The sequence below is a fragment of the Patella vulgata genome, chromosome 4 (genome assembly GCF_932274485.2).
Source record: "Patella vulgata chromosome 4, xgPatVulg1.2, whole genome shotgun sequence".
Lineage (NCBI taxonomy): Eukaryota > Metazoa > Mollusca > Gastropoda > Patellidae > Patella > Patella vulgata.
Window position 1 is genome coordinate 3,800,168 of NC_065882.2, and position 23,697 is coordinate 3,823,864.

At 38.3% G+C, this 23,697-nt stretch overlaps 1 protein-coding gene across 1 annotated transcript in view; it reads right to left on the reverse strand.

The window, feature by feature from the left end:
- The window catches only part of LOC126819722 (uncharacterized), a 94,839-nt gene extending 74,066 nt beyond the window's left edge, over positions 1 to 20,773 (reverse strand). Inside the window, exon 1 of the mRNA XM_050547928.2 lies at positions 20,494 to 20,773. The gene's annotated coding sequence lies outside the window, so the exon portion shown is untranslated. The remainder of the gene's footprint in view (positions 1 to 20,493) is intronic.
- Between the last annotated feature and the right edge of the window lie 2,924 nt (positions 20,774 to 23,697).

Consider the following 23,697-nt stretch of genomic DNA (forward strand, 5'->3'; position numbering starts at 1 on the left):
ACCCACGAGGTTGGACAGGCGAACCTACTCCTTTTCACGTACAACCGGGGAATTGAAACCCCAGCAGTTGACTCAATGACAGACCTTATGAACAGCAAATCGGAACCTAATTCAATAAACAACACAGGCTAGCGATGACATCGAGAGTTGATTATGGTCTGGATAAGTTAATAAATGTCTTATTAATAATTTAGATAACATTTCAGGCCTAAAGAAAGACCTGCTGCAATAGGCAGATTTAGCTCTTGTATAATGTACGTTTAATAAACCATACTGTTACATGGACTTTAAAGTATATAATTTTAGCTGAAGATAGAGCGGGGAATACGACCCATAAAGTCGTGTATGTGGATTTGCATGACAGGACACCTTCTAAATACTTGAAATTCTTCTCTCAAGCAAGCTTACATTCAGTGTGGAACATAACCGCCTCATGTAATTCGGAATAATAGATTATTTGTTCTAATTTTAAAACTGACAGATATCAATGTTATCACCAAGAAAGAAAAAATGATAATAAACTCTTATTTCCATACCTCATTATGCCTTGATGAAAGGGGCTTTAACCAAGTAGCTTCTATCATCATATTATTCCATTTGTAGATAACTAGTGGAATCTCTGGGAAATTTTAATTATGCATAGATCATTGTGTGAGCGGGGGTATATCAGTGAAACGTACATAGACTCTTTTGGTTTCTAATTGCGCCTTGTTTATGTCTGCGAAGACTCATTCGTAACCTCTCGTGATACGAGGTTATATTATCTGGAGATAGAAGAACGCTGGAAAGAAAGGACCCCATTTTCAATACTATTTTGTCAGTTTTATTTCTTGTATATCGAGTTTCCGTGAACAGCTCTATTACGCGTGTAGGGCAACATGGATATTTTATGGCTAATCTTCACGGGGAAGGACAAAGATGGTTACAATAGAAACATATACACGAAATATAAAATGTTTTTCATTAAATTCCGTGGCTTGACGTCTGTATAGGCTAAATCTATTTGTTAAGGCCAGCTCAATTTTTTTCAAGGTCGCTGAGATGTAAATAAGGATAGGACACGTGATTGCTGGCGAGAGTGTAGGTTAAGGTTAGGGTAAGTGCTAGGGTTAGGGTTAGGGTTGGTATTAGCGCTAGCCCTGTTTACATCTCGTAACTTTCCGGCGTGGTTCCCCCTTGTCAGGGATGCAGGACGGAGGGTCTGACAAGGACAGCTGTCTAGTCCTTCGGATGATCCGAAAAACCGAGGTCCCGTGTATACATTGGAATGCACGTAAAAGATCCCTTGGCAGTCGGAATTCGATATAAGAGTAGGCGATAGTGCCGCTGCCCGGGCAAAATTTCCCTCATAGCACACTGTATGGCGTACGCCCGTCTTCATTAGCCCAGTTTGGAGCAGAACAGTAGGACGTTAAACCCCATTTCATTTCATTTTACATCTCGTAAATTGAGCTGGCCTTATCATTTAGCACTAACCCGTCTGTATACGTTCGTATTTTGAACATGCGCAGCTAGAGCAGAGCGAGTCCGTTGTTGTCGAGAACAAAGAAGCAGTAAAGTAATTGCATCTTGAACTCAAAAAAAAAAAATGGCAGGAATTTTTTGCATTGTTCTATGATATTATTTATATCCAGTGTCATGTTTTTCTTTTCTCTGTTCAACTGTGACATATTTTAGTATAATGCATTGTATTATTTATTCCCCATGCTTCATGGTTTTAAGAAAAGAAAAAATTAACACCAGTGACATAGCAAATATCAGTCTATCATAAAACTAGTACAAGTATAATATTAAATTATTAAAATTTTTTCTCAAAATATGAGTCGTTATTTTCGACAATAAATGTTATTTGTGTATTTTTGGGGGTTTTTTTTACGTGTAATTAAGATTTTTTTAAGGTTCAGCAACTTATCGTTTTGTAAAGCCCTTGAACTTAATTTGTGAAATGAAATGGGGTTTAACGTCCTACTGCTCTGCTCCCACTGTGGAGGAAAATTTGCCCGGACAGCTGCATTACGGCCTACTACGTTATATCGAATTCCAACTGCCAAGGGATCTTTTAAGTGCACTCCAATGTGTACACGGGACCTCGGTTTTTCGTCCCATCCGAACGACTATACACTGACCCTTGTCAGGCCCTCAGTCCTGCACCACTACGGACAATCTCGATGGAGTTTCTCGGCCAACGCAGGGATCGAAGATAGGACCTCCAGGTTAGCGAGCCGCCGTCTTTTTTTCCCTTCTAGATATATTTATTCACCAAATATACATAATATATGATTTATTTTTATTCTACTAGAATAATCTCACAAGATATTTACAGTTTAAAAGTTGTACATATAATTATATACATACATACATACACCCACCCATACATACACCTTCATTTAAATAAAAGCATATTTTTCGGTTGATATAGCATTAATAATATATCTATTTTGTTTTGGTTACAAGTTACCCGCTGAGCCACCGTGGCTCCACTGATTTGTAAAACATAGAAGAAGGAATGAATGCAATTAATCGCACTTTAGTACACCGGTGGTTACTATATATATATATAAATATATAAATATATATAGTATTTAGAATCTTGAACCAAATAGCGGGTTATGGAAGACAAAACAGTTCTTTATTCAGTGTTCTTAGTTCTTACTTCATAGTCCTTAGTTCTTATTTCTGCACGGGGGTTGGATGGCTGAATGGTTAGCGTGCGCGCGCTGTATCATAAAGTCTGTCATTGAGTCGACTGGCGTAGTTTCGAGTCCCCGGTTGTACGTGACAAGGAGTAGGGTCGACTGTCCAACCTCGTGGGTTTTCTCCGGGTCCTCCGGTTTTCTACCACTGCTAAAGACCCCTAAGCGCAAGCGAATTATTGAAATAAAATTAAACCATATGTTTGTCCCGAAATGACCTAGTTTGTGTTGAGTGGACGTTAAACCCCATTTCTCTCTCTCTCTCTCTCTCTCTCTCTCTCTCTCTCTTATTTCTCTTATGATATGACAAATATTTGATCTATAAAACAAATATTGATTTTAAGATACAAATGTCAATTTTAGTGTACAGATGTCGAAATACTACAAAAAATGAAGAAATAAGAATTGAGGAGGATGAATTAAGAAATAGGAATTAAGAATATTGAATACAGAGCTTTTTAGTCTTCCATAGTGGATAGTGTCAATACAATACGTACATGTCTCACTTGGGTAAGCTGACGTTGTGTATTTATTTACCTTTGAAAGAACGTATCCAGGTATGAACCGTAAGAATTCATTTTAGTGTCTGCCTGTTTAGCTACACTATTCTATGAGCGGTCTTTCACTCTGGTTCAGTGTTTAGCACGTGGGTTAACAAATAAACACTAAATTTATCCCAGACTCAACTTGGTCATTCGACTCGAAAGATGACAGGCGTGTATATTCAAGTTCATACCAAGCCAACCGCAGATAAAATAGCAAATCACAACATACATTTTGAAGAGAGAGAGAGAGAGAGAGAGAGAGAGAGAGGTGGGGTTTAACGTCCACTCGACACAAACTAGGTCAATTCGGAACTAACATATGGTTTAATTTTATTTCAATAATTCGCTTGCGCGTAGGGGTCTTTAGCAGTGGAAGGAAACCGGGGGACCCGTAGCAAACCCACGAGGTTGGACAGGCGACCCTACTCCTTGTCACATACAACTGGTGATTTGAAACCACGCCAGTTGACTCATTTAAATCATGTGGGCTAACCCCCTTATAACTTGTTTACATGACGTAAGCAACTTGTGGTTGTCATGTGATGAACGTAAGGTGTTAATTTATACCGTATAAAAATTTTTTACGCTTATCAATGTTTATATGTAATGATGAATGTAACCGTGATAATAATTTATAGATAAATATAATATATATCGTAATCGGCACCTAACAGTTACAAAGTCTAGTTCACCAAGTCAGCAAAATTGTGGAGCAAAATCTTAACTAGTCACATGAGTAAATCCCCATAATGGAAAGTCATAATTGTTATTCTTGACAAACATTTCAAAGGGCCGACTAGAATAAAATAGAAGATATTAGTTATATGTTATACATGGGACACAATTCTATGTTCTACACATGGCATAATTTATGTTATACACAGGACACTATTTTATGTTATACACAGGAAACTATTCTATGTTATACACAGGACACAAGTCTATGTTATACACAGGACACCATTCCATGTCATAAACAGGAACAATTCTATCTTATACACAGGACAGAATTCAATGTTATGCAGAGGACACTATTCTATGTCATATACACACACACACACACACACACACATGACACTATTCTATGTTATACACAGGGCACCCTTATATGTTATACACCAGACGCTATTCTATGTTATACACAGGACACAAATCTATGTTATACACAGGACACAAATCTATGTTATACACAGAACACAATTTATGTAATACACAGGACACAAGTCTATGTTACACACAGGACACAATTCAATGTTATACACAGGACACTATTCTATGTTATACATAGTAGACCATTCTATGAAATGCAAGTCTATAATTGTATTTCTGAGCGATGTGTCAACTACTCTTCTGTAGAGAAGCCTTTACCTAGTCGAAACGTCGCTCAGTAATAAAATGTAATCGTACTCCACAGAAGCGTGTCCTGTGTATAACACAGAAGCGTGGTCTGTGTATTTCAAGTTCAATTTCTAAATACTAGTGAAATGAATTCTATTTGGTATGTGTGTAAAGACTCCCATATTAACCTTATCTTACATACCAGAAGTTAAATTTCTTTATTTTTTTACCGGTATTTATTTGTTGAAAATTGCATTAAGATGTGAAATTCGACCTCTATGATGAAAGAGATACGTTCCCAAAGGTATTTCACATAATTTATGAGTTATTATGTTTATATATGCAAGGATATTTTTTAACCTTGGTTATTCTTTTTTTAAATGATTTATTAAATAAAGCATAAAGTACATTAATTTTAAAATATCTTCTTGACAACAATGATCTGTATGAGTCTATAATTATAAATATTATATACTATTCAAAAAAAGTAGGGGATATTTGATTTTGGGGGCATAATACTAAAATATGCAAATGACTACGAAAAAAGTCACTATAGAACCTAACAGAAGAAACATTTCCAGTTACATGTGACGCCCAAACGCACCAATAGCTACCGCATGGAATGCAGGTGATGCTTGGGATCATCATGGGGGTCCATCCCAAGATTTGCACGACTCTGACTTTGAATGTTACAGTCATTGTGGCATTGAATTCCAGGGTGGAAACATCAGTTTAATTGTTTTCGTGACCAGAAAACAAATTTTGATATGCGTCGGCTTACCCAAAATGAAAGGTTACGTGCCCTTGGCATGCTACAGATCGGCACAACACAGGCGGTTGTGGCGCGGACGATGAATGTTTCTCAGTCTGTCATAAGCAGGCTATGGTCCAGATACCGTGATACACAATCTGTACAGGACAGACCACGCTCAGGTCGACCAAGGGCGACAACTCAAGCCCAGGATCGATTTATCCGTACCTTGGCCTTGAGAAATCGTGTCATCACAGCAAATCAGATCAGCGCTCGTCTTCAAACAGACACTGGTGTGAGAGTGAGTGGCCAGACGATTCGGAATCGACTGCATAGGGGTCACCTTCGCGCCCGACGTCCTCGCGTGATCCCTTGTTTGAGAGATCATCACATTCAGGCAAGACGTCGTTGGTGTAGGGATCGTCAACACTGGGATCATCGACGCTGGAGCAATGTGATGTTTTCAGATGAGTCAAGGTTCACTGTTGATTTTTTGGACAGACGTAGGAGGGTGTGGCGTCGTCGAAACGAGCGCTTCCAAGACGTTAACGTCATCAGACATGATCGATTTGGGGGTGGTTCTGTTATGGTGTGGGGAGGCATCACTGTTGCTGGAAGAACGGCTTTACATGTTGTTGCAGGGCGTGTTACAGGCCAGTACTACCGGGACAACATCTTGGCAGTCCATGTTGTGCCGTTCGCACGACGTCATGGCCGCCGTTTCATCTTCCAGGATGACAACGCAAGTTGTCACAGGGCCAGGATCGTTACAGGTTACCTCCAACAACAGAACATCACCACATTACCTTGGCAAGCACTGAGTCCCGACCTCTCCCCCATCGAGCATGTCTGGGACATGCTTGGACAGAGGTTACGTCAACGTCAACAACGTCTTGCCAATGTCCAAGAACTTGCTGCTGCGTTGCAACAGGAATGGGACAATCTGGACCAAAATGACCGTAGACGTCTCATTAGGAGTATGCCACGTCGGATCAATGCTTGTTTGGCAAACAGAGGAGGATTTACCCGTTACTGACTTGGTTGTGATGCTGTGGTAACTTTGCTGTTTGACCCCGGGTATCATTTTACCCTTATAATGGTCAGTCTGTGCCTTACTTAGTCTAACGATCATTTGGAATAAATCGATGAATGTGAACTTCATTTCATTTTGTCATTTGTTTCTTCGTCAGTTTCATTAGGTGACTTTAATAACACTTAAAAATCAAATATCCCCTACTTTTTTTGAATAGTATATGATGCAATTAAGGATAATCTGACGTACAAAAGATTAAATTTCATATTTTGTAAACTTTTTTTTTAAAAAACAAAATTATTGAGGAATGCACTGGATTCATAAATATTTAATTTCAAAATAGCTCTACATCAGGGGGGGTGGATGGCCGAATAGTTAGCACGTGCACGCTGTATCATTAGACCTGTCATTGAGTCAACTGGCGTGGTTTCGAATCCCTGGTTGTACGTGACAAGGAGTAGGCCCCCTGTCCAACCTCGTGGGTTTTCTCCGGGTCCTCCGGTTTCTTCCCACTGCTAAAGACCCCTACGCGCAAGCGAATTATTGAAATAAAATTGAACCATGTGTTAGTCCAGAAATGACCTAGTTTGAGTCGAGTGGACGTTAAACCCCATCTCTCTCTCTCTCTATCTCTCTCTCTCTCTGTCTCTCTCTCTCTCTCTCTCACTCTCTCGGCCAACATTGTGGTCGAACCCGGTATCTCACTGAGGCCCGATATACATTTATTAGCACAATTAAAACTGTGTTATTTATTTTTTCCTTCTTTGTGAACTATTTCAGAAAAAGCCTTTTTTTCTAGGGCAAAGACGAATGGAACCAATCATTTTAATTCCTATAAACACATCATTTTAATTCCTTTAATTCCTATAAACAAATCCTATCAGTTCCTTGAAACAAATCTTTTTAGTTCCTTGAAACAAATCTTTTTAGTTCCTTAAAACAAATTGTTTTAGTTTTTATAAACAAATCCTATTAGTTCCTTGAAAGAAATCTTTCTAGTTCCTTGAAACAAACCCTTTTAATTCCTGGAAACAAACCCTTTTAATTCCTTTAAACAAATCTTGTTAAAATTGTAACAAAACATCACACACATGCATTGAATGGATTATTTATTTGTCAAGACTCCAAGAACTAAAAAACGAGTTGGTATAGCCTTAAACATATATTATGCAAGACATACATTATGACGTCACATTAATAATGATGTCATTGTAATTTAAACATACATTATGCAAGAGCTAAATATGTCTATTGCAGGTCTTTCTTTAGGCCTGAAATGTTACTTAAATTATTAATTAGACATTAATTAACCTATCAAGACCATAATCAACTCTAGATAGCATCGCTAGCCTGTGATCTTTAGTGGATTATGAGCCGATTTACTGCATAACTTTCCTTCACGATTTAACGATTAAATGGATAATCGAGACTATGCTGTTTATCTACTGACCTTAGTAATGATGATCAAGGCTAGCCGGAAATTTCAACTGCTTAGTTCTCGGTTCATAGTGGATCAATTTGAATGAAATTTTTAGCAAATTACGTTTACATTATCTAGTTTTTAACTATGATAGTGAGAATTTCCAATGTATCTTTAAACGAGAATAGCTATTTATCTGGAAATCAGGGCTTGGCGGAGTTAAAATTTTAGCTTAACTAGTTAAAGAATTAACTAGTTAACTAGTAAAGAAGTAGCGAGTTAAAAAGTCAAAAATACAATAGGAGGAGTTAACTTGTTCAAAAAATAAAATGAACGAGTTAACTAGTTAACAATTAATGAATTAACTAGTTAATATTACTGAGCTAACAAGTTAAACAATTACCGAGTTAACTAGTTAAAATTACCGAGTCAACTAGTTAAAATTAACGAGTTAACTAGTTAAACAATTAACGAGTTAACTAGTTACAATTAACTAGTTAACTAGTTACAATTAACGAGTTAACTAGTTGAACAATTAACGAGTTTGAACTAGTTACACTTAACGAGTTAACTAGTTACAATTAACGAGTTAACTAGTTACAATTAACGAGTTACAATTAACGTCCTACTGCTCTGCTCCCACTGTGGAGGAAAATTTGCCCGGACAGCTGCATTACGGCCTACTACGTTATATCGAATTCCAACTGCCAAGGGATCTTTTAAGTGCACTCCAATGTGTACACGGGACCTCGGTTTTTCGTCCCATCCGAACGACTATACACTGACCCTTGTCAGGCCCTCAGTCCTGCACCACTACGGACAATCTCGATGGAGTTTCTCGGCCAACGCAGGGATCGAAGATAGGACCTCCAGGTTAGCGAGCCGCCGTCTTTTTTTCCCTTCTAGATATATTTATTCACCAAATATACATAATATATGATTTATTTTTATTCTACTAGAATAATCTCACAAGATATTTACAGTTTAAAAGTTGTACATATAATTATATACATACATACATACACCCACCCATACATACACCTTCATTTAAATAAAAGCATATTTTTCGGTTGATATAGCATTAATAATATATCTATTTTGTTTTGGTTACAAGTTACCCGCTGAGCCACCGTGGCTCCACTGATTTGTAAAACATAGAAGAAGGAATGAATGCAATTAATCGCACTTTAGTACACCGGTGGTTACTATATATATATATAAATATATAAATATATATAGTATTTAGAATCTTGAACCAAATAGCGGGTTATGGAAGACAAAACAGTTCTTTATTCAGTGTTCTTAGTTCTTACTTCATAGTCCTTAGTTCTTATTTCTGCACGGGGGTTGGATGGCTGAATGGTTAGCGTGCGCGCGCTGTATCATAAAGTCTGTCATTGAGTCGACTGGCGTAGTTTCGAGTCCCCGGTTGTACGTGACAAGGAGTAGGGTCGACTGTCCAACCTCGTGGGTTTTCTCCGGGTCCTCCGGTTTTCTACCACTGCTAAAGACCCCTAAGCGCAAGCGAATTATTGAAATAAAATTAAACCATATGTTTGTCCCGAAATGACCTAGTTTGTGTTGAGTGGACGTTAAACCCCATTTCTCTCTCTCTCTCTCTCTCTCTCTCTCTCTCTCTCTCTTATTTCTCTTATGATATGACAAATATTTGATCTATAAAACAAATATTGATTTTAAGATACAAATGTCAATTTTAGTGTACAGATGTCGAAATACTACAAAAAATGAAGAAATAAGAATTGAGGAGGATGAATTAAGAAATAGGAATTAAGAATATTGAATACAGAGCTTTTTAGTCTTCCATAGTGGATAGTGTCAATACAATACGTACATGTCTCACTTGGGTAAGCTGACGTTGTGTATTTATTTACCTTTGAAAGAACGTATCCAGGTATGAACCGTAAGAATTCATTTTAGTGTCTGCCTGTTTAGCTACACTATTCTATGAGCGGTCTTTCACTCTGGTTCAGTGTTTAGCACGTGGGTTAACAAATAAACACTAAATTTATCCCAGACTCAACTTGGTCATTCGACTCGAAAGATGACAGGCGTGTATATTCAAGTTCATACCAAGCCAACCGCAGATAAAATAGCAAATCACAACATACATTTTGAAGAGAGAGAGAGAGAGAGAGAGAGAGAGAGGTGGGGTTTAACGTCCACTCGACACAAACTAGGTCAATTCGGAACTAACATATGGTTTAATTTTATTTCAATAATTCGCTTGCGCGTAGGGGTCTTTAGCAGTGGAAGGAAACCGGGGGACCCGTAGCAAACCCACGAGGTTGGACAGGCGACCCTACTCCTTGTCACATACAACTGGTGATTTGAAACCACGCCAGTTGACTCATTTAAATCATGTGGGCTAACCCCCTTATAACTTGTTTACATGACGTAAGCAACTTGTGGTTGTCATGTGATGAACGTAAGGTGTTAATTTATACCGTATAAAATTTTTTTACGCTTATCAATGTTTATATGTAATGATGAATGTAACCGTGATAATAATTTATAGATAAATATAATATATATCGTAATCGGCACCTAACAGTTACAAAGTCTAGTTCACCAAGTCAGCAAAATTGTGGAGCAAAATCTTAACTAGTCACATGAGTAAATCCCCATAATGGAAAGTCATAATTGTTATTCTTGACAAACATTTCAAAGGGCCGACTAGAATAAAATAGAAGATATTAGTTATATGTTATACATGGGACACAATTCTATGTTCTACACATGGCATAATTTATGTTATACACAGGACACTATTTTATGTTATACACAGGAAACTATTCTATGTTATACACAGGACACAAGTCTATGTTATACACAGGACACCATTCCATGTCATAAACAGGAACAATTCTATCTTATACACAGGACAGAATTCAATGTTATGCAGAGGACACTATTCTATGTCATATACACACACACACACACACACACACATGACACTATTCTATGTTATACACAGGGCACCCTTATATGTTATACACCAGACGCTATTCTATGTTATACACAGGACACAAATCTATGTTATACACAGGACACAAATCTATGTTATACACAGAACACAATTTATGTAATACACAGGACACAAGTCTATGTTACACACAGGACACAATTCAATGTTATACACAGGACACTATTCTATGTTATACATAGTAGACCATTCTATGAAATGCAAGTCTATAATTGTATTTCTGAGCGATGTGTCAACTACTCTTCTGTAGAGAAGCCTTTACCTAGTCGAAACGTCGCTCAGTAATAAAATGTAATCGTACTCCACAGAAGCGTGTCCTGTGTATAACACAGAAGCGTGGTCTGTGTATTTCAAGTTCAATTTCTAAATACTAGTGAAATGAATTCTATTTGGTATGTGTGTAAAGACTCCCATATTAACCTTATCTTACATACCAGAAGTTAAATTTCTTTATTTTTTTACCGGTATTTATTTGTTGAAAATTGCATTAAGATGTGAAATTCGACCTCTATGATGAAAGAGATACGTTCCCAAAGGTATTTCACATAATTTATGAGTTATTATGTTTATATATGCAAGGATATTTTTTAACCTTGGTTATTCTTTTTTTAAATGATTTATTAAATAAAGCATAAAGTACATTAATTTTAAAATATCTTCTTGACAACAATGATCTGTATGAGTCTATAATTATAAATATTATATACTATTCAAAAAAAGTAGGGGATATTTGATTTTGGGGGCATAATACTAAAATATGCAAATGACTACGAAAAAAGTCACTATAGAACCTAACAGAAGAAACATTTCCAGTTACATGTGACGCCCAAACGCACCAATAGCTACCGCATGGAATGCAGGTGATGCTTGGGATCATCATGGGGGTCCATCCCAAGATTTGCACGACTCTGACTTTGAATGTTACAGTCATTGTGGCATTGAATTCCAGGGTGGAAACATCAGTTTAATTGTTTTCGTGACCAGAAAACAAATTTTGATATGCGTCGGCTTACCCAAAATGAAAGGTTACGTGCCCTTGGCATGCTACAGATCGGCACAACACAGGCGGTTGTGGCGCGGACGATGAATGTTTCTCAGTCTGTCATAAGCAGGCTATGGTCCAGATACCGTGATACACAATCTGTACAGGACAGACCACGCTCAGGTCGACCAAGGGCGACAACTCAAGCCCAGGATCGATTTATCCGTACCTTGGCCTTGAGAAATCGTGTCATCACAGCAAATCAGATCAGCGCTCGTCTTCAAACAGACACTGGTGTGAGAGTGAGTGGCCAGACGATTCGGAATCGACTGCATAGGGGTCACCTTCGCGCCCGACGTCCTCGCGTGATCCCTTGTTTGAGAGATCATCACATTCAGGCAAGACGTCGTTGGTGTAGGGATCGTCAACACTGGGATCATCGACGCTGGAGCAATGTGATGTTTTCAGATGAGTCAAGGTTCACTGTTGATTTTTTGGACAGACGTAGGAGGGTGTGGCGTCGTCGAAACGAGCGCTTCCAAGACGTTAACGTCATCAGACATGATCGATTTGGGGGTGGTTCTGTTATGGTGTGGGGAGGCATCACTGTTGCTGGAAGAACGGCTTTACATGTTGTTGCAGGGCGTGTTACAGGCCAGTACTACCGGGACAACATCTTGGCAGTCCATGTTGTGCCGTTCGCACGACGTCATGGCCGCCGTTTCATCTTCCAGGATGACAACGCAAGTTGTCACAGGGCCAGGATCGTTACAGGTTACCTCCAACAACAGAACATCACCACATTACCTTGGCAAGCACTGAGTCCCGACCTCTCCCCCATCGAGCATGTCTGGGACATGCTTGGACAGAGGTTACGTCAACGTCAACAACGTCTTGCCAATGTCCAAGAACTTGCTGCTGCGTTGCAACAGGAATGGGACAATCTGGACCAAAATGACCGTAGACGTCTCATTAGGAGTATGCCACGTCGGATCAATGCTTGTTTGGCAAACAGAGGAGGATTTACCCGTTACTGACTTGGTTGTGATGCTGTGGTAACTTTGCTGTTTGACCCCGGGTATCATTTTACCCTTATAATGGTCAGTCTGTGCCTTACTTAGTCTAACGATCATTTGGAATAAATCGATGAATGTGAACTTCATTTCATTTTGTCATTTGTTTCTTCGTCAGTTTCATTAGGTGACTTTAATAACACTTAAAAATCAAATATCCCCTACTTTTTTTGAATAGTATATGATGCAATTAAGGATAATCTGACGTACAAAAGATTAAATTTCATATTTTGTAAACTTTTTTTTTAAAAAACAAAATTATTGAGGAATGCACTGGATTCATAAATATTTAATTTCAAAATAGCTCTACATCAGGGGGGGTGGATGGCCGAATAGTTAGCACGTGCACGCTGTATCATTAGACCTGTCATTGAGTCAACTGGCGTGGTTTCGAATCCCTGGTTGTACGTGACAAGGAGTAGGCCCCCTGTCCAACCTCGTGGGTTTTCTCCGGGTCCTCCGGTTTCTTCCCACTGCTAAAGACCCCTACGCGCAAGCGAATTATTGAAATAAAATTGAACCATGTGTTAGTCCAGAAATGACCTAGTTTGAGTCGAGTGGACGTTAAACCCCATCTCTCTCTCTCTCTATCTCTCTCTCTCTCTGTCTCTCTCTCTCTCTCTCTCACTCTCTCGGCCAACATTGTGGTCGAACCCGGTATCTCACTGAGGCCCGATATACATTTATTAGCACAATTAAAACTGTGTTATTTATTTTTTCCTTCTTTGTGAACTATTTCAGAAAAAGCCTTTTTTTCTAGGGCAAAGACGAATGGAACCAATCATTTTAATTCCTATAAACACATCATTTTAATTCCTTTAATTCCTATAAACAAATCCTATCAGTTCCTTGAAACAAATCTTTTTAGTTCCTTGAAACAAATCTTTTTAGTTCCTTAAAACAAATTGTTTTAGTTTTTATAAACAAATCCTATTAGTTCCTTGAAAGAAATCTTTCTAGTTCCTTGAAACAAACCCTTTTAATTCCTGGAAACAAACCCTTTTAATTCCTTTAAACAAATCTTGTTAAAATTGTAACAAAACATCACACACATGCATTGAATGGATTATTTATTTGTCAAGACTCCAAGAACTAAAAAACGAGTTGGTATAGCCTTAAACATATATTATGCAAGACATACATTATGACGTCACATTAATAATGATGTCATTGTAATTTAAACATACATTATGCAAGAGCTAAATATGTCTATTGCAGGTCTTTCTTTAGGCCTGAAATGTTACTTAAATTATTAATTAGACATTAATTAACCTATCAAGACCATAATCAACTCTAGATAGCATCGCTAGCCTGTGATCTTTAGTGGATTATGAGCCGATTTACTGCATAACTTTCCTTCACGATTTAACGATTAAATGGATAATCGAGACTATGCTGTTTATCTACTGACCTTAGTAATGATGATCAAGGCTAGCCGGAAATTTCAACTGCTTAGTTCTCGGTTCATAGTGGATCAATTTGAATGAAATTTTTAGCAAATTACGTTTACATTATCTAGTTTTTAACTATGATAGTGAGAATTTCCAATGTATCTTTAAACGAGAATAGCTATTTATCTGGAAATCAGGGCTTGGCGGAGTTAAAATTTTAGCTTAACTAGTTAAAGAATTAACTAGTTAACTAGTAAAGAAGTAGCGAGTTAAAAAGTCAAAAATACAATAGGAGGAGTTAACTTGTTCAAAAAATAAAATGAACGAGTTAACTAGTTAACAATTAATGAATTAACTAGTTAATATTACTGAGCTAACAAGTTAAACAATTACCGAGTTAACTAGTTAAAATTACCGAGTCAACTAGTTAAAATTAACGAGTTAACTAGTTAAACAATTAACGAGTTAACTAGTTACAATTAACTAGTTAACTAGTTACAATTAACGAGTTAACTAGTTGAACAATTAACGAGTTTGAACTAGTTACACTTAACGAGTTAACTAGTTACAATTAACGAGTTAACTAGTTACAATTAACGAGTTACAATTAACGAGTTAACTAGTTATAATTAACGAGTTAACCTGTTAAAACAGTTAAAAAGTCAAAATTACAATAGAACAGAAACACATAGGAAATACGCTTACAAGTAATGACAAATATTCATGTTTATCCAACATGAGAATTGTCCAATATTTATCATCATCTTTACTATTTTCATACAAGAAAACGATTGCAGATGCAGTTTCTTTGCATAAAGAGAGAGAGAGAGGAGAGAGAGAGAGATGGGGTTTAGCGTCCACTCATTTCGGGACTAACGCATGGTTCAATTTAATTTCTATAATTCGCTTGCGCGTAGGGGTCTTTTGTAGTGGGAGGAAACCGGAGAAAACCCACGAGGTTGGACAGACGACCCCACCCCTTGTCACGTACAACCGGGGATTCGAAACCACGCCAGTAGACTCAATGACAGGTCTTATGATACAACGCGCACGTGCTAACCATTCGGCCATCCACCCCCCACACCCACACCCACACACACACACAAAGAGTTAGATTTCCTTGTTAAAACTTGAAATTTTATTTAACTAGTTTTAAAAAAGTTAACTAGTTAACCTGTTAACTCGTCCAGCCCAGCTGGCAATATCCTAACATTCCCTTTTCTTATAATTGTATTAAATAATTTTATTGGAAACTGTACAGATAAAGAATATATATATATATATGTAGTCTATATGTTTTTAAATTAAGATCCAGTGAATATATATAATATGTATTCTATGTTTTTTTAAATTAAGATCCAGTAACTTCGAACCCCTGCACTGGTTTAGATGATTGACCCAAACATGTAACTGTATATCCCCTTACAGAAAACAGAATAAATAAAAAAAGGCTTCTTAGTTTCGTATTGATGTTATAATGAGATCCAGTAACACCGAATCTGTGCACCATTTGGAAATAATATGAAGCTACTTGCCCTATGTATTAAAGATCACCTGTTTCCTATTAACCATATGAAGTATCAGATCCGCATAAAAACTGCTAAGAAAAATGGGCAATTTGTGCGGGGCATATTTATTCATACATTGGGTGTATTTATACGATTTGTGTATATAGTGAGTGCGCATGACATTAAAGAAATCGTCATCACTTAAAGATAAATAGTATTTAGTGATTAGTGAGATAGTCCTGGGGAAACTGTGGGCTAGAGCTATTTAGAATTCTGGAAACTCTGCCAGTGACCAACTGCGCAATAAGAGTAGTAGCTCCGGTTTGTGCAAATTAGGGGGGGTTGGATGGCTGAATGGTTAGCGTGCGCGCGCTGTATCAGAAAGTCTGTCATTGAGTCGACTAGCGTGGTTTCGAATCCCCGGTTGTACGTGACAAGGAGTAGGGTCGCCTGTCCAACCTCGTGGGTTTTCTCCGGGTCCTCCGGTTTCCTCCCACTGCTAAAGACCCCTACGCGCAAGCGAATTATGTAAATAAAATTAAACCATATGTTAGTCCCGAAATGACCTAGTTTGTGTCGAGTCCACGTTAAACCCCATCTCCCTCTCTCTCTCTCTCTCTCTCTCTCTCTCTCTCTCTTGTGCAAATTAGTTACAACTAAAGATACATTTTGGGAGATTCGATAACGAGTTGGCAGTTCTCACTATAATAGTTAAAAACTAGATAATGTAAAGGCAATTTGCTGAAAATTTCATTCAAATTGATCCACTATGAACCGAGAACTATGCAATTGAAATTTCCGCCTAGCCTCGATCATTATTACTAAAGTCAGTACGATAAACAGCATAGTCTCGATTATCCATTTAATCGTTAAATCGTGAAGGAAAGTTATGCTCATAATCCACTAAAGATCGCAGGCTAGAGATGCCATCTAGAGTTGATTATGGTCTGGATAGGTTAATTAATGTCTAATTAATAATTTAGATAAAATTTCAGGCCTGCTTACATTTTCTAGAACAGGTCATATCACTTCTTAGTTATCTGAGAATTTCACAAAGCTAAAAATGTTTTTTGTGGTTTGTTTTACTAGAAACAAAGTCGGAAGAAGCTAGCGAGATAACATAATGGTCCAAAACAACTATAAAAAAAATGTCGGGAGATCATGATGCAAGTCTGATTGGTCCCACAGGTCAACAAGTCAGAACTTTGGCGTCAAATAGCATTGCAATTGCCATAGCGATCACCCAGGAACCCGACACTATTTCAATGGACCATGGACAGTAATAGTAATGAAATGAAATGGGGTTTAACGTCCTACTGTTTTGCTCCGAACTGGGCTAATGAAGACGGGCATACGCCATACAGTGTGCTATGAGGGAAAATTTGCCCGGACAGCGGCACTACGGCCTACTTTTATATCGAATTCCAATTGTCAAGGGATCATTTACGTGCACGCCAATGTGTACACGGGACCTCGGTTTTTCGTATCATCCGAATGACTAGACAGCTGTCCTTGTAAGGCCCTCCGTCCTGCATCACTGCAAAGGGGGAATCACGCCGGAAAATCTTGGTGAACTTTCTCGGCCAATGCAGGGATCGAACACCCGACCTCCAGACTAGCGAGTCAGCGTCTTACCCACTTAACCCCCGGACAGTAATACAGTAATAGAGTAATAGTATATTGCGGACCATGGTTATACCTAGATGTCTGCCAATTCACAGAAAACCCAAGAGGTTGGACAGGCAACCCGGACAGTAATAGTATATTGCGGACCATGGTCATACCAAAATGTCTCCCAATATACCAATCCACAGAAATGACAATTATTAAGAAATTTTAAAATGCTTTTTTGAATATGCATATTTATTAAACAACCCATAAAGAACACCAAGGATTGACTATTTCATTAAAGATTGAGAGATAAATGTAGGGGTTTCCAGAAGTAGGGGCGGCTTCGTAATATACGGGCTATTTTAAGACCTTGATTCATTGAAGTATGCTGTCTCAATATTATACAATTCTCTATAATAAGGAGTGTTTGACGTCATCTCAATAAAAGCACATTATCCACGCCTTCAATAAGCACAATCACCCGAAAGATGTTAATCGCGATGAGCGATTAAAGTATGTGAATCACGAAATGGAACAATTGGAAATTATTTACCTATTTAATATTTCAACAACATTTGTTACCAAGTAAACCCCACCAACAGCTCTCCTATAAATAGTTCTTTTTGTTGATAGTTTTATCAAAGTTTTATCAAATCATAAAAGTTTTTCTTTAATTCAAATTAAAAAAAAAGAACAAAATGGCGAATTTGCGTGATAACAAAGTATGACAACATTATATTGAAGGCACGATGATTCTGTCATGATTTTATATTTACTCTTCAAAAAATGTAGGGGATATTCTGAAACAATACAAAACTGCGGAAATGCACTGCTGTTTTTATTAGAGGTAACCAGTGTATATTAATAATAGGCCAATTGCCTACCAATGATCAAATTAAACGTAACACACTAAAGCAAAGATATGCTAAACAGTAAATCTTATGCAAGAACCGATAGGAAAGCAAACATGGATAGGTAAATCAGCACGCGGCAGTTTTCATTAACCCTTCCTTGAAGTGTCAAATTTGACAATGAACCCTCCTACGTGTATGGCGCTATTGCGAGTCGCATGTGCAACTCAGTGGTTCTGTTGGTTCGATAAGTTCTTCATCTGTGAACATACTCTCAAAGCATGTCAAGTGTCCATAACTATTTATCATATCACAACCTGCATAGGTATTTGCATTTCAATATCCCCTATTTTTTTTGAAGAGTATACTATAGTTGTGGGTACTCAGGAGGAGAGTTTGTCCCCTAGATTGTTGTTTTCGTTCATCCTTCTTCGAATTCCAAATACCACGGAAATGAAATGGAATCAGATAGGTTTCAAGGTCCTCTTGTTCTTCTACGACTCCAATAATGAAGTCAGGCAAACGCCATTCAGTTTGCTATTAGGCGAATATTTTTTTTAATTTTAGCTTATTTGAAAACATTAATCAGTAACGTCATCGTTGTCTTTACCTTCCAGTGTCGTTCGCAAGGGTGTGATTACTTCTTTTGGGAGACTGGATACCGTATCTCATAGCGACTACATTTTTGTTATTGTTTTTTTATCTAAAGTATTTCATACATACTGAAAAATATCAGTTAAACATAGCATATACTTATAGTAATACCGGAGCCACGGTGGCTAGGTTAGTAAGACGCCGGCTTGCTAGCCTGGAGGTCGGGTCTTCGTTCCCTGCATTGGTCGAGAAAGTCCAACGGGATTTGCCGGCGTGGTTCTCCCTTGTCAGTGATGCAGGACGGAGGGGCTGACAAGGAAAGCTGTCTAGTCGTTCGGTTGGCACGAAACCAAGAGGTCCCGTGTATACATTGGCATGCACGTAAAAGATCCCTTGGCAGTTGGAATTCGATATAAGAGTAAGCCATAGTGCCGCTACCCAGGCAAAATTTCCCTCATAGCACACTGTATGGCGTATGCCCGTCTTCATTAGCCCAGTCGAAGCAGAACAGTAGGACGTTAAACCTCATTTCATTTCATTTACCACAGAACACTTCACCTGTATTCGTAGTGTTGGTATTTCTATATTTGAAATTAACCCAGTAGGGGTAGAACAGTAGGACATTAAACCCCATTTCATTTCATATAGTATTACCTATGCCATCAGTATACATGTATTATAAATTATAAATTGTTAAATATACGACTCCCTTGTCAGGGTATATTATTCACCGGTGTGTATATATATAATATACCTACATACGCTAGACTGTTATCATCAGGGGTAAATACCCAAACATCAAGATAACAATTTAACCTTTTCTAACGAACCTGCAAGACATTAGCCTTCTATGATCCTAATTGTATAAAGTTTACTATGCATTTAAGTAGAGATATTTCTTTAATTGTACTAATGATATTATCAACGAAATGGGACATGGAGACGAGAAGATATTGCATATCATCCATTTTGTATTAAAGGTGCCTCCCCCTAGATAACATAGCGAGAACCCTTCGTGCCATATGTTAACGTTCAACAAATTGCTATATGCTTACGATAACCATATGTACTTGAGTCGCCCCTTCAACGTATATTCCTAATGTTTGTATACCAGCAATGGGTTTTAAATATATATTTATTCAACTTGTACAATGCTACTAATAGTGTGTACTCGGGACCATGGAAAGTCCGGTGAAATATCCATACCACACCAATAACACGTGTTGAAATAGACTTAACGAATTGCATATGATCCCGTTATTAGTTTTTATAGCAGAAATGTATGGAATTCAAGTAGGCAGTGCCACATAAATTAAAACTCAAAAAGTATAATTGAACTAAAAGAGAAAGGTTGTTTTGGTTTTTTTTCAAATGTGAACATTATCGTTTGTCTTCATTAACGTTTTCTCACATTCTTAAGAACACTCTTGAATAGTATTAACAAATAAACATGATTATACTTTTAGAAATATACGGATAAAGAATAGAATATTTAAAAATTGCTGTATTTTTAACTCTGTCATTAAAATATCTAAAATTTCTTCATCTGAAGTTCATTTGTAAGACATTTTAGTCCGCCAAAAATAGTAAGAGATAATTTAAAAAATTAGCAAACATATATTCGTGTTATAACCTTAGACATCATGAATATAAATCTATTACGTAGGGGATAATTTAAACAACTATAGATACTCCTTACCTTTTATGAGAATATGTATCCGTTTTAAGCTGGTTCCTGGAACAAACGATTCCAGCAGAATAACACTAGAAGTATTAGGTGCTAAAAGTGCAAAGCTGCAATCGCGTCCTGTGTCAATTTAACCATTACAATATCGGACTTAAAAAAAAACCCAACACTTTTCAGAATTCTAAACCAGTCAAAAAATTGCACAGAATGTTGCTAAACTTGAATGTCAATACGTTAATTAATCATAACACAAGAACGTTTATAAAGCCGCATGTCTCCCTCTCTCCCTGTTAAAATTTCTTAAATTGTGTCTCGTGCATTCTACTATAGAACGTGTCGCTAACTGGCCATGAGCCGATAAAGCTTCACAATAAGAGGTGACTCTCAAGTAGAGGGCTATATTCTAACTAACTATAAACGCTGCTGTTTAAAGAAAGTAAATAAAATTGCCCTTAGCTAAAATAAAGTATTGAAATTTAGTTTGTTTATATTGATAAATTTAAACAATCAATATTTCTCTTTTCCCTGGTTATGAATAATTCATCTTGTTCAATGACTTTCCAGTGTTCTTTCAAGCAAAATGAATATTATGGTAATTGTAAACAAAGTCAAGAAAAACGTAAAGAAAATTATTAAAGTAGAAAAAGGATAAGAAAGTTCTGGCTTTGTGGATTGTTATTTTTTTCTATTTTTTAAAACAAATTACTCACTAATTTTGATTTTACTCAATAAACAAACAGCGTAAATAAGTTGAATAACTAGGTCGTTTTATTCATGAAGGGTCGTTCGACCAACTGCTTGTTTAAATTAATGACAATTAACGTTCCGTACAGAGAGAAAGAGAGAGAAAGAGAGAGAGAGAGAAAGATGGAATAAATAGGGTAAAACGCCCTACTGTTCTTCTCCAACTGGGCTTATGAAGACGGGAATACGTCATACAGTGTGTTATGAAGGAAATATTTGCACCATGGTCCATTCTTATATCGAACTGCCAAGGGATCTTTTACGTGCACGCCAATGTAAACACAGGACCTCGGTTTTTCGTCACATCCGATCGACTAGGCAGACGTCGGAAATTCACGATGAAGAGAGAGAGAGAGAGAGGGAGAGGGAGAGAGGGAGAGAGGGAGAGAAAGAGTTGGCCAACATTTAAAACTAACATAATACGATACAATTTGTGCTTAGAGGGTAGGGTGTGCTTAATTCTATTTTGAATGATTCTCTTGCGCTCAGTGGGTCTTTAGGGCGGGTGTGTTGGGCGGATGGGGCGGATTACTCGGAGAAAACTCACGAAGTTGAGGGGGTGGGGCGGATTACTCGGAGAACTCACGAGGTTGAGGGGGTGGGGCCGATTACTCGGGGAAAACTCACGAGGTTGAGGGGTTGGGTGTGGTTGTGCGGATTACTCGGAGAAAACTCACGAGGTTGAGAGTGTGGTGTGGATTACTCGGAGAACTCACGAGGTTGAGGGGGTGAGGCGGATTACTCGGAGAACTCACGAGGTTTAGGGGCTGGGGCTGATTACTCGGAGAAAACTCACGAGATTGAGGCTGTGGGGCGGATTACTCGGCGAAAACTCACGAGGTTAATGGGGTGGGGCTGATTACTAATAGAAAACTCAAGAGGTTGAGAGGGTGGGACGGATTACTCGGAGAACTCACGAGGTCGAGGGGGTGGGGCGGATTACTCGGAGAAAACTCACGAAGTTGAAAAGTTAGCTTTAGCTTTAAATAACCTTCTTGACTATTTGGAGATTAACTTTTCACTCAGTTATTGTCAACGTCGTTGGTATTGCAGTAACTCGATTCAATGAAGATTGGGATAGTGCTTGAAACAGGGCATGCGTTGTCAGTGGTGTCGATTTCGTCGATTAGAGAGAGAGAGGGGGGGGGGGTGAAATGGGGTTCAACGTCCACTCGGCATAAACTAGGTCATTTCGGGACTAACATATGGTTAAATCTTATTTCAATAATTCGCTTGCGCGCGCGCAGGGTTCTTTAGCAGTGGGTGGAAACCGGAGGACCCGGGGAAAACCCACGAGGATGGACAGGCGACCTTACTCCTTGTCACGTACAACCGATAAATCCACAACGAAAGGAAGAAGTCATTCCGGGACTTCATACAGATGAGACGTGATATCAGATGTTCACGTTTCAGAGCTTAAAGATACATTATGGGAGATTAGTTAAAGAGCTGGTAATTCTCACTATAATAGTTAAAATCTAGATAATGAAAAGCCAATTTGCTGAAAATTTCAGTCAAATTAATCCACTATGAACCGAGATTGTAGCGATTGAATATTGGGGCTAGCCTCGATCATCATTACTAAAGCCGGTAGGATAGTCTCAATTATCCATTTTTTGATTTAATTATAAATGGAAGTCGAATAGCAAATCGGAACGTAATCCAATAAACATCACAGACGAGCGATGCCATCGAGAGTTGATTATGGTCTGGATAAGTTAATTAATGTCTAATTAATAATTTAGATAACATTTCAGGCCTAATCAAAGACCTGCAATAGGCAGATTTAGCTCTTGCATAATGTATGTTTAATTGAATAAAATGAAATGGGGTTTAACGTCCTACTGTTCTGCTCCTATGCTGGGCTAACGAAGACGGGCATACGCCATACAGTGTGCTATGAGGGAAATTTTGCCCGGGCAGCGGTACTATCGCCTACTCTTATATCGAATTCCAACTACCAAGGGATCTTTTACGTGCATTCCAATGTATACACGGGACCTCGGTTTTTCGTCTCATCCGAAGGACTAGACAGCTGTCCTTGTCAGGCCCTCAGTCCTGCATCACTGACAAGGGGGAACCACGCCGGAATGTTTAATTGAGCAACCGCCTTACTCTCCTGGTCAGAAAGTACCATTGGCATGCAGGGAGTTGGGTCGTTATGTCTCTTTGGATTAGAATAATGAATAGGGGCACCGATTTCTAGCTGCCATGCTTTCATTTACGTGCACGCTCAAGAGTTTACACTTGGCCCTTGATTGTCTATACTATCCGAAGGAATAGAGACTTTGCCTTGCTAGGACCCACCGCATTGTGCCACTGGCAAGGATGACCCAACCAGAGGAACTTCTCGGCCCACATCAGGGTCGAACGCGGGATCTCACTGAGGCAGGGTGGGGGTTTGGATGGCCGAATGGTTAGCACGTGCGCGCTGTATCATACGGTCTATCACTGAGTCAACTGGCGTGGTTT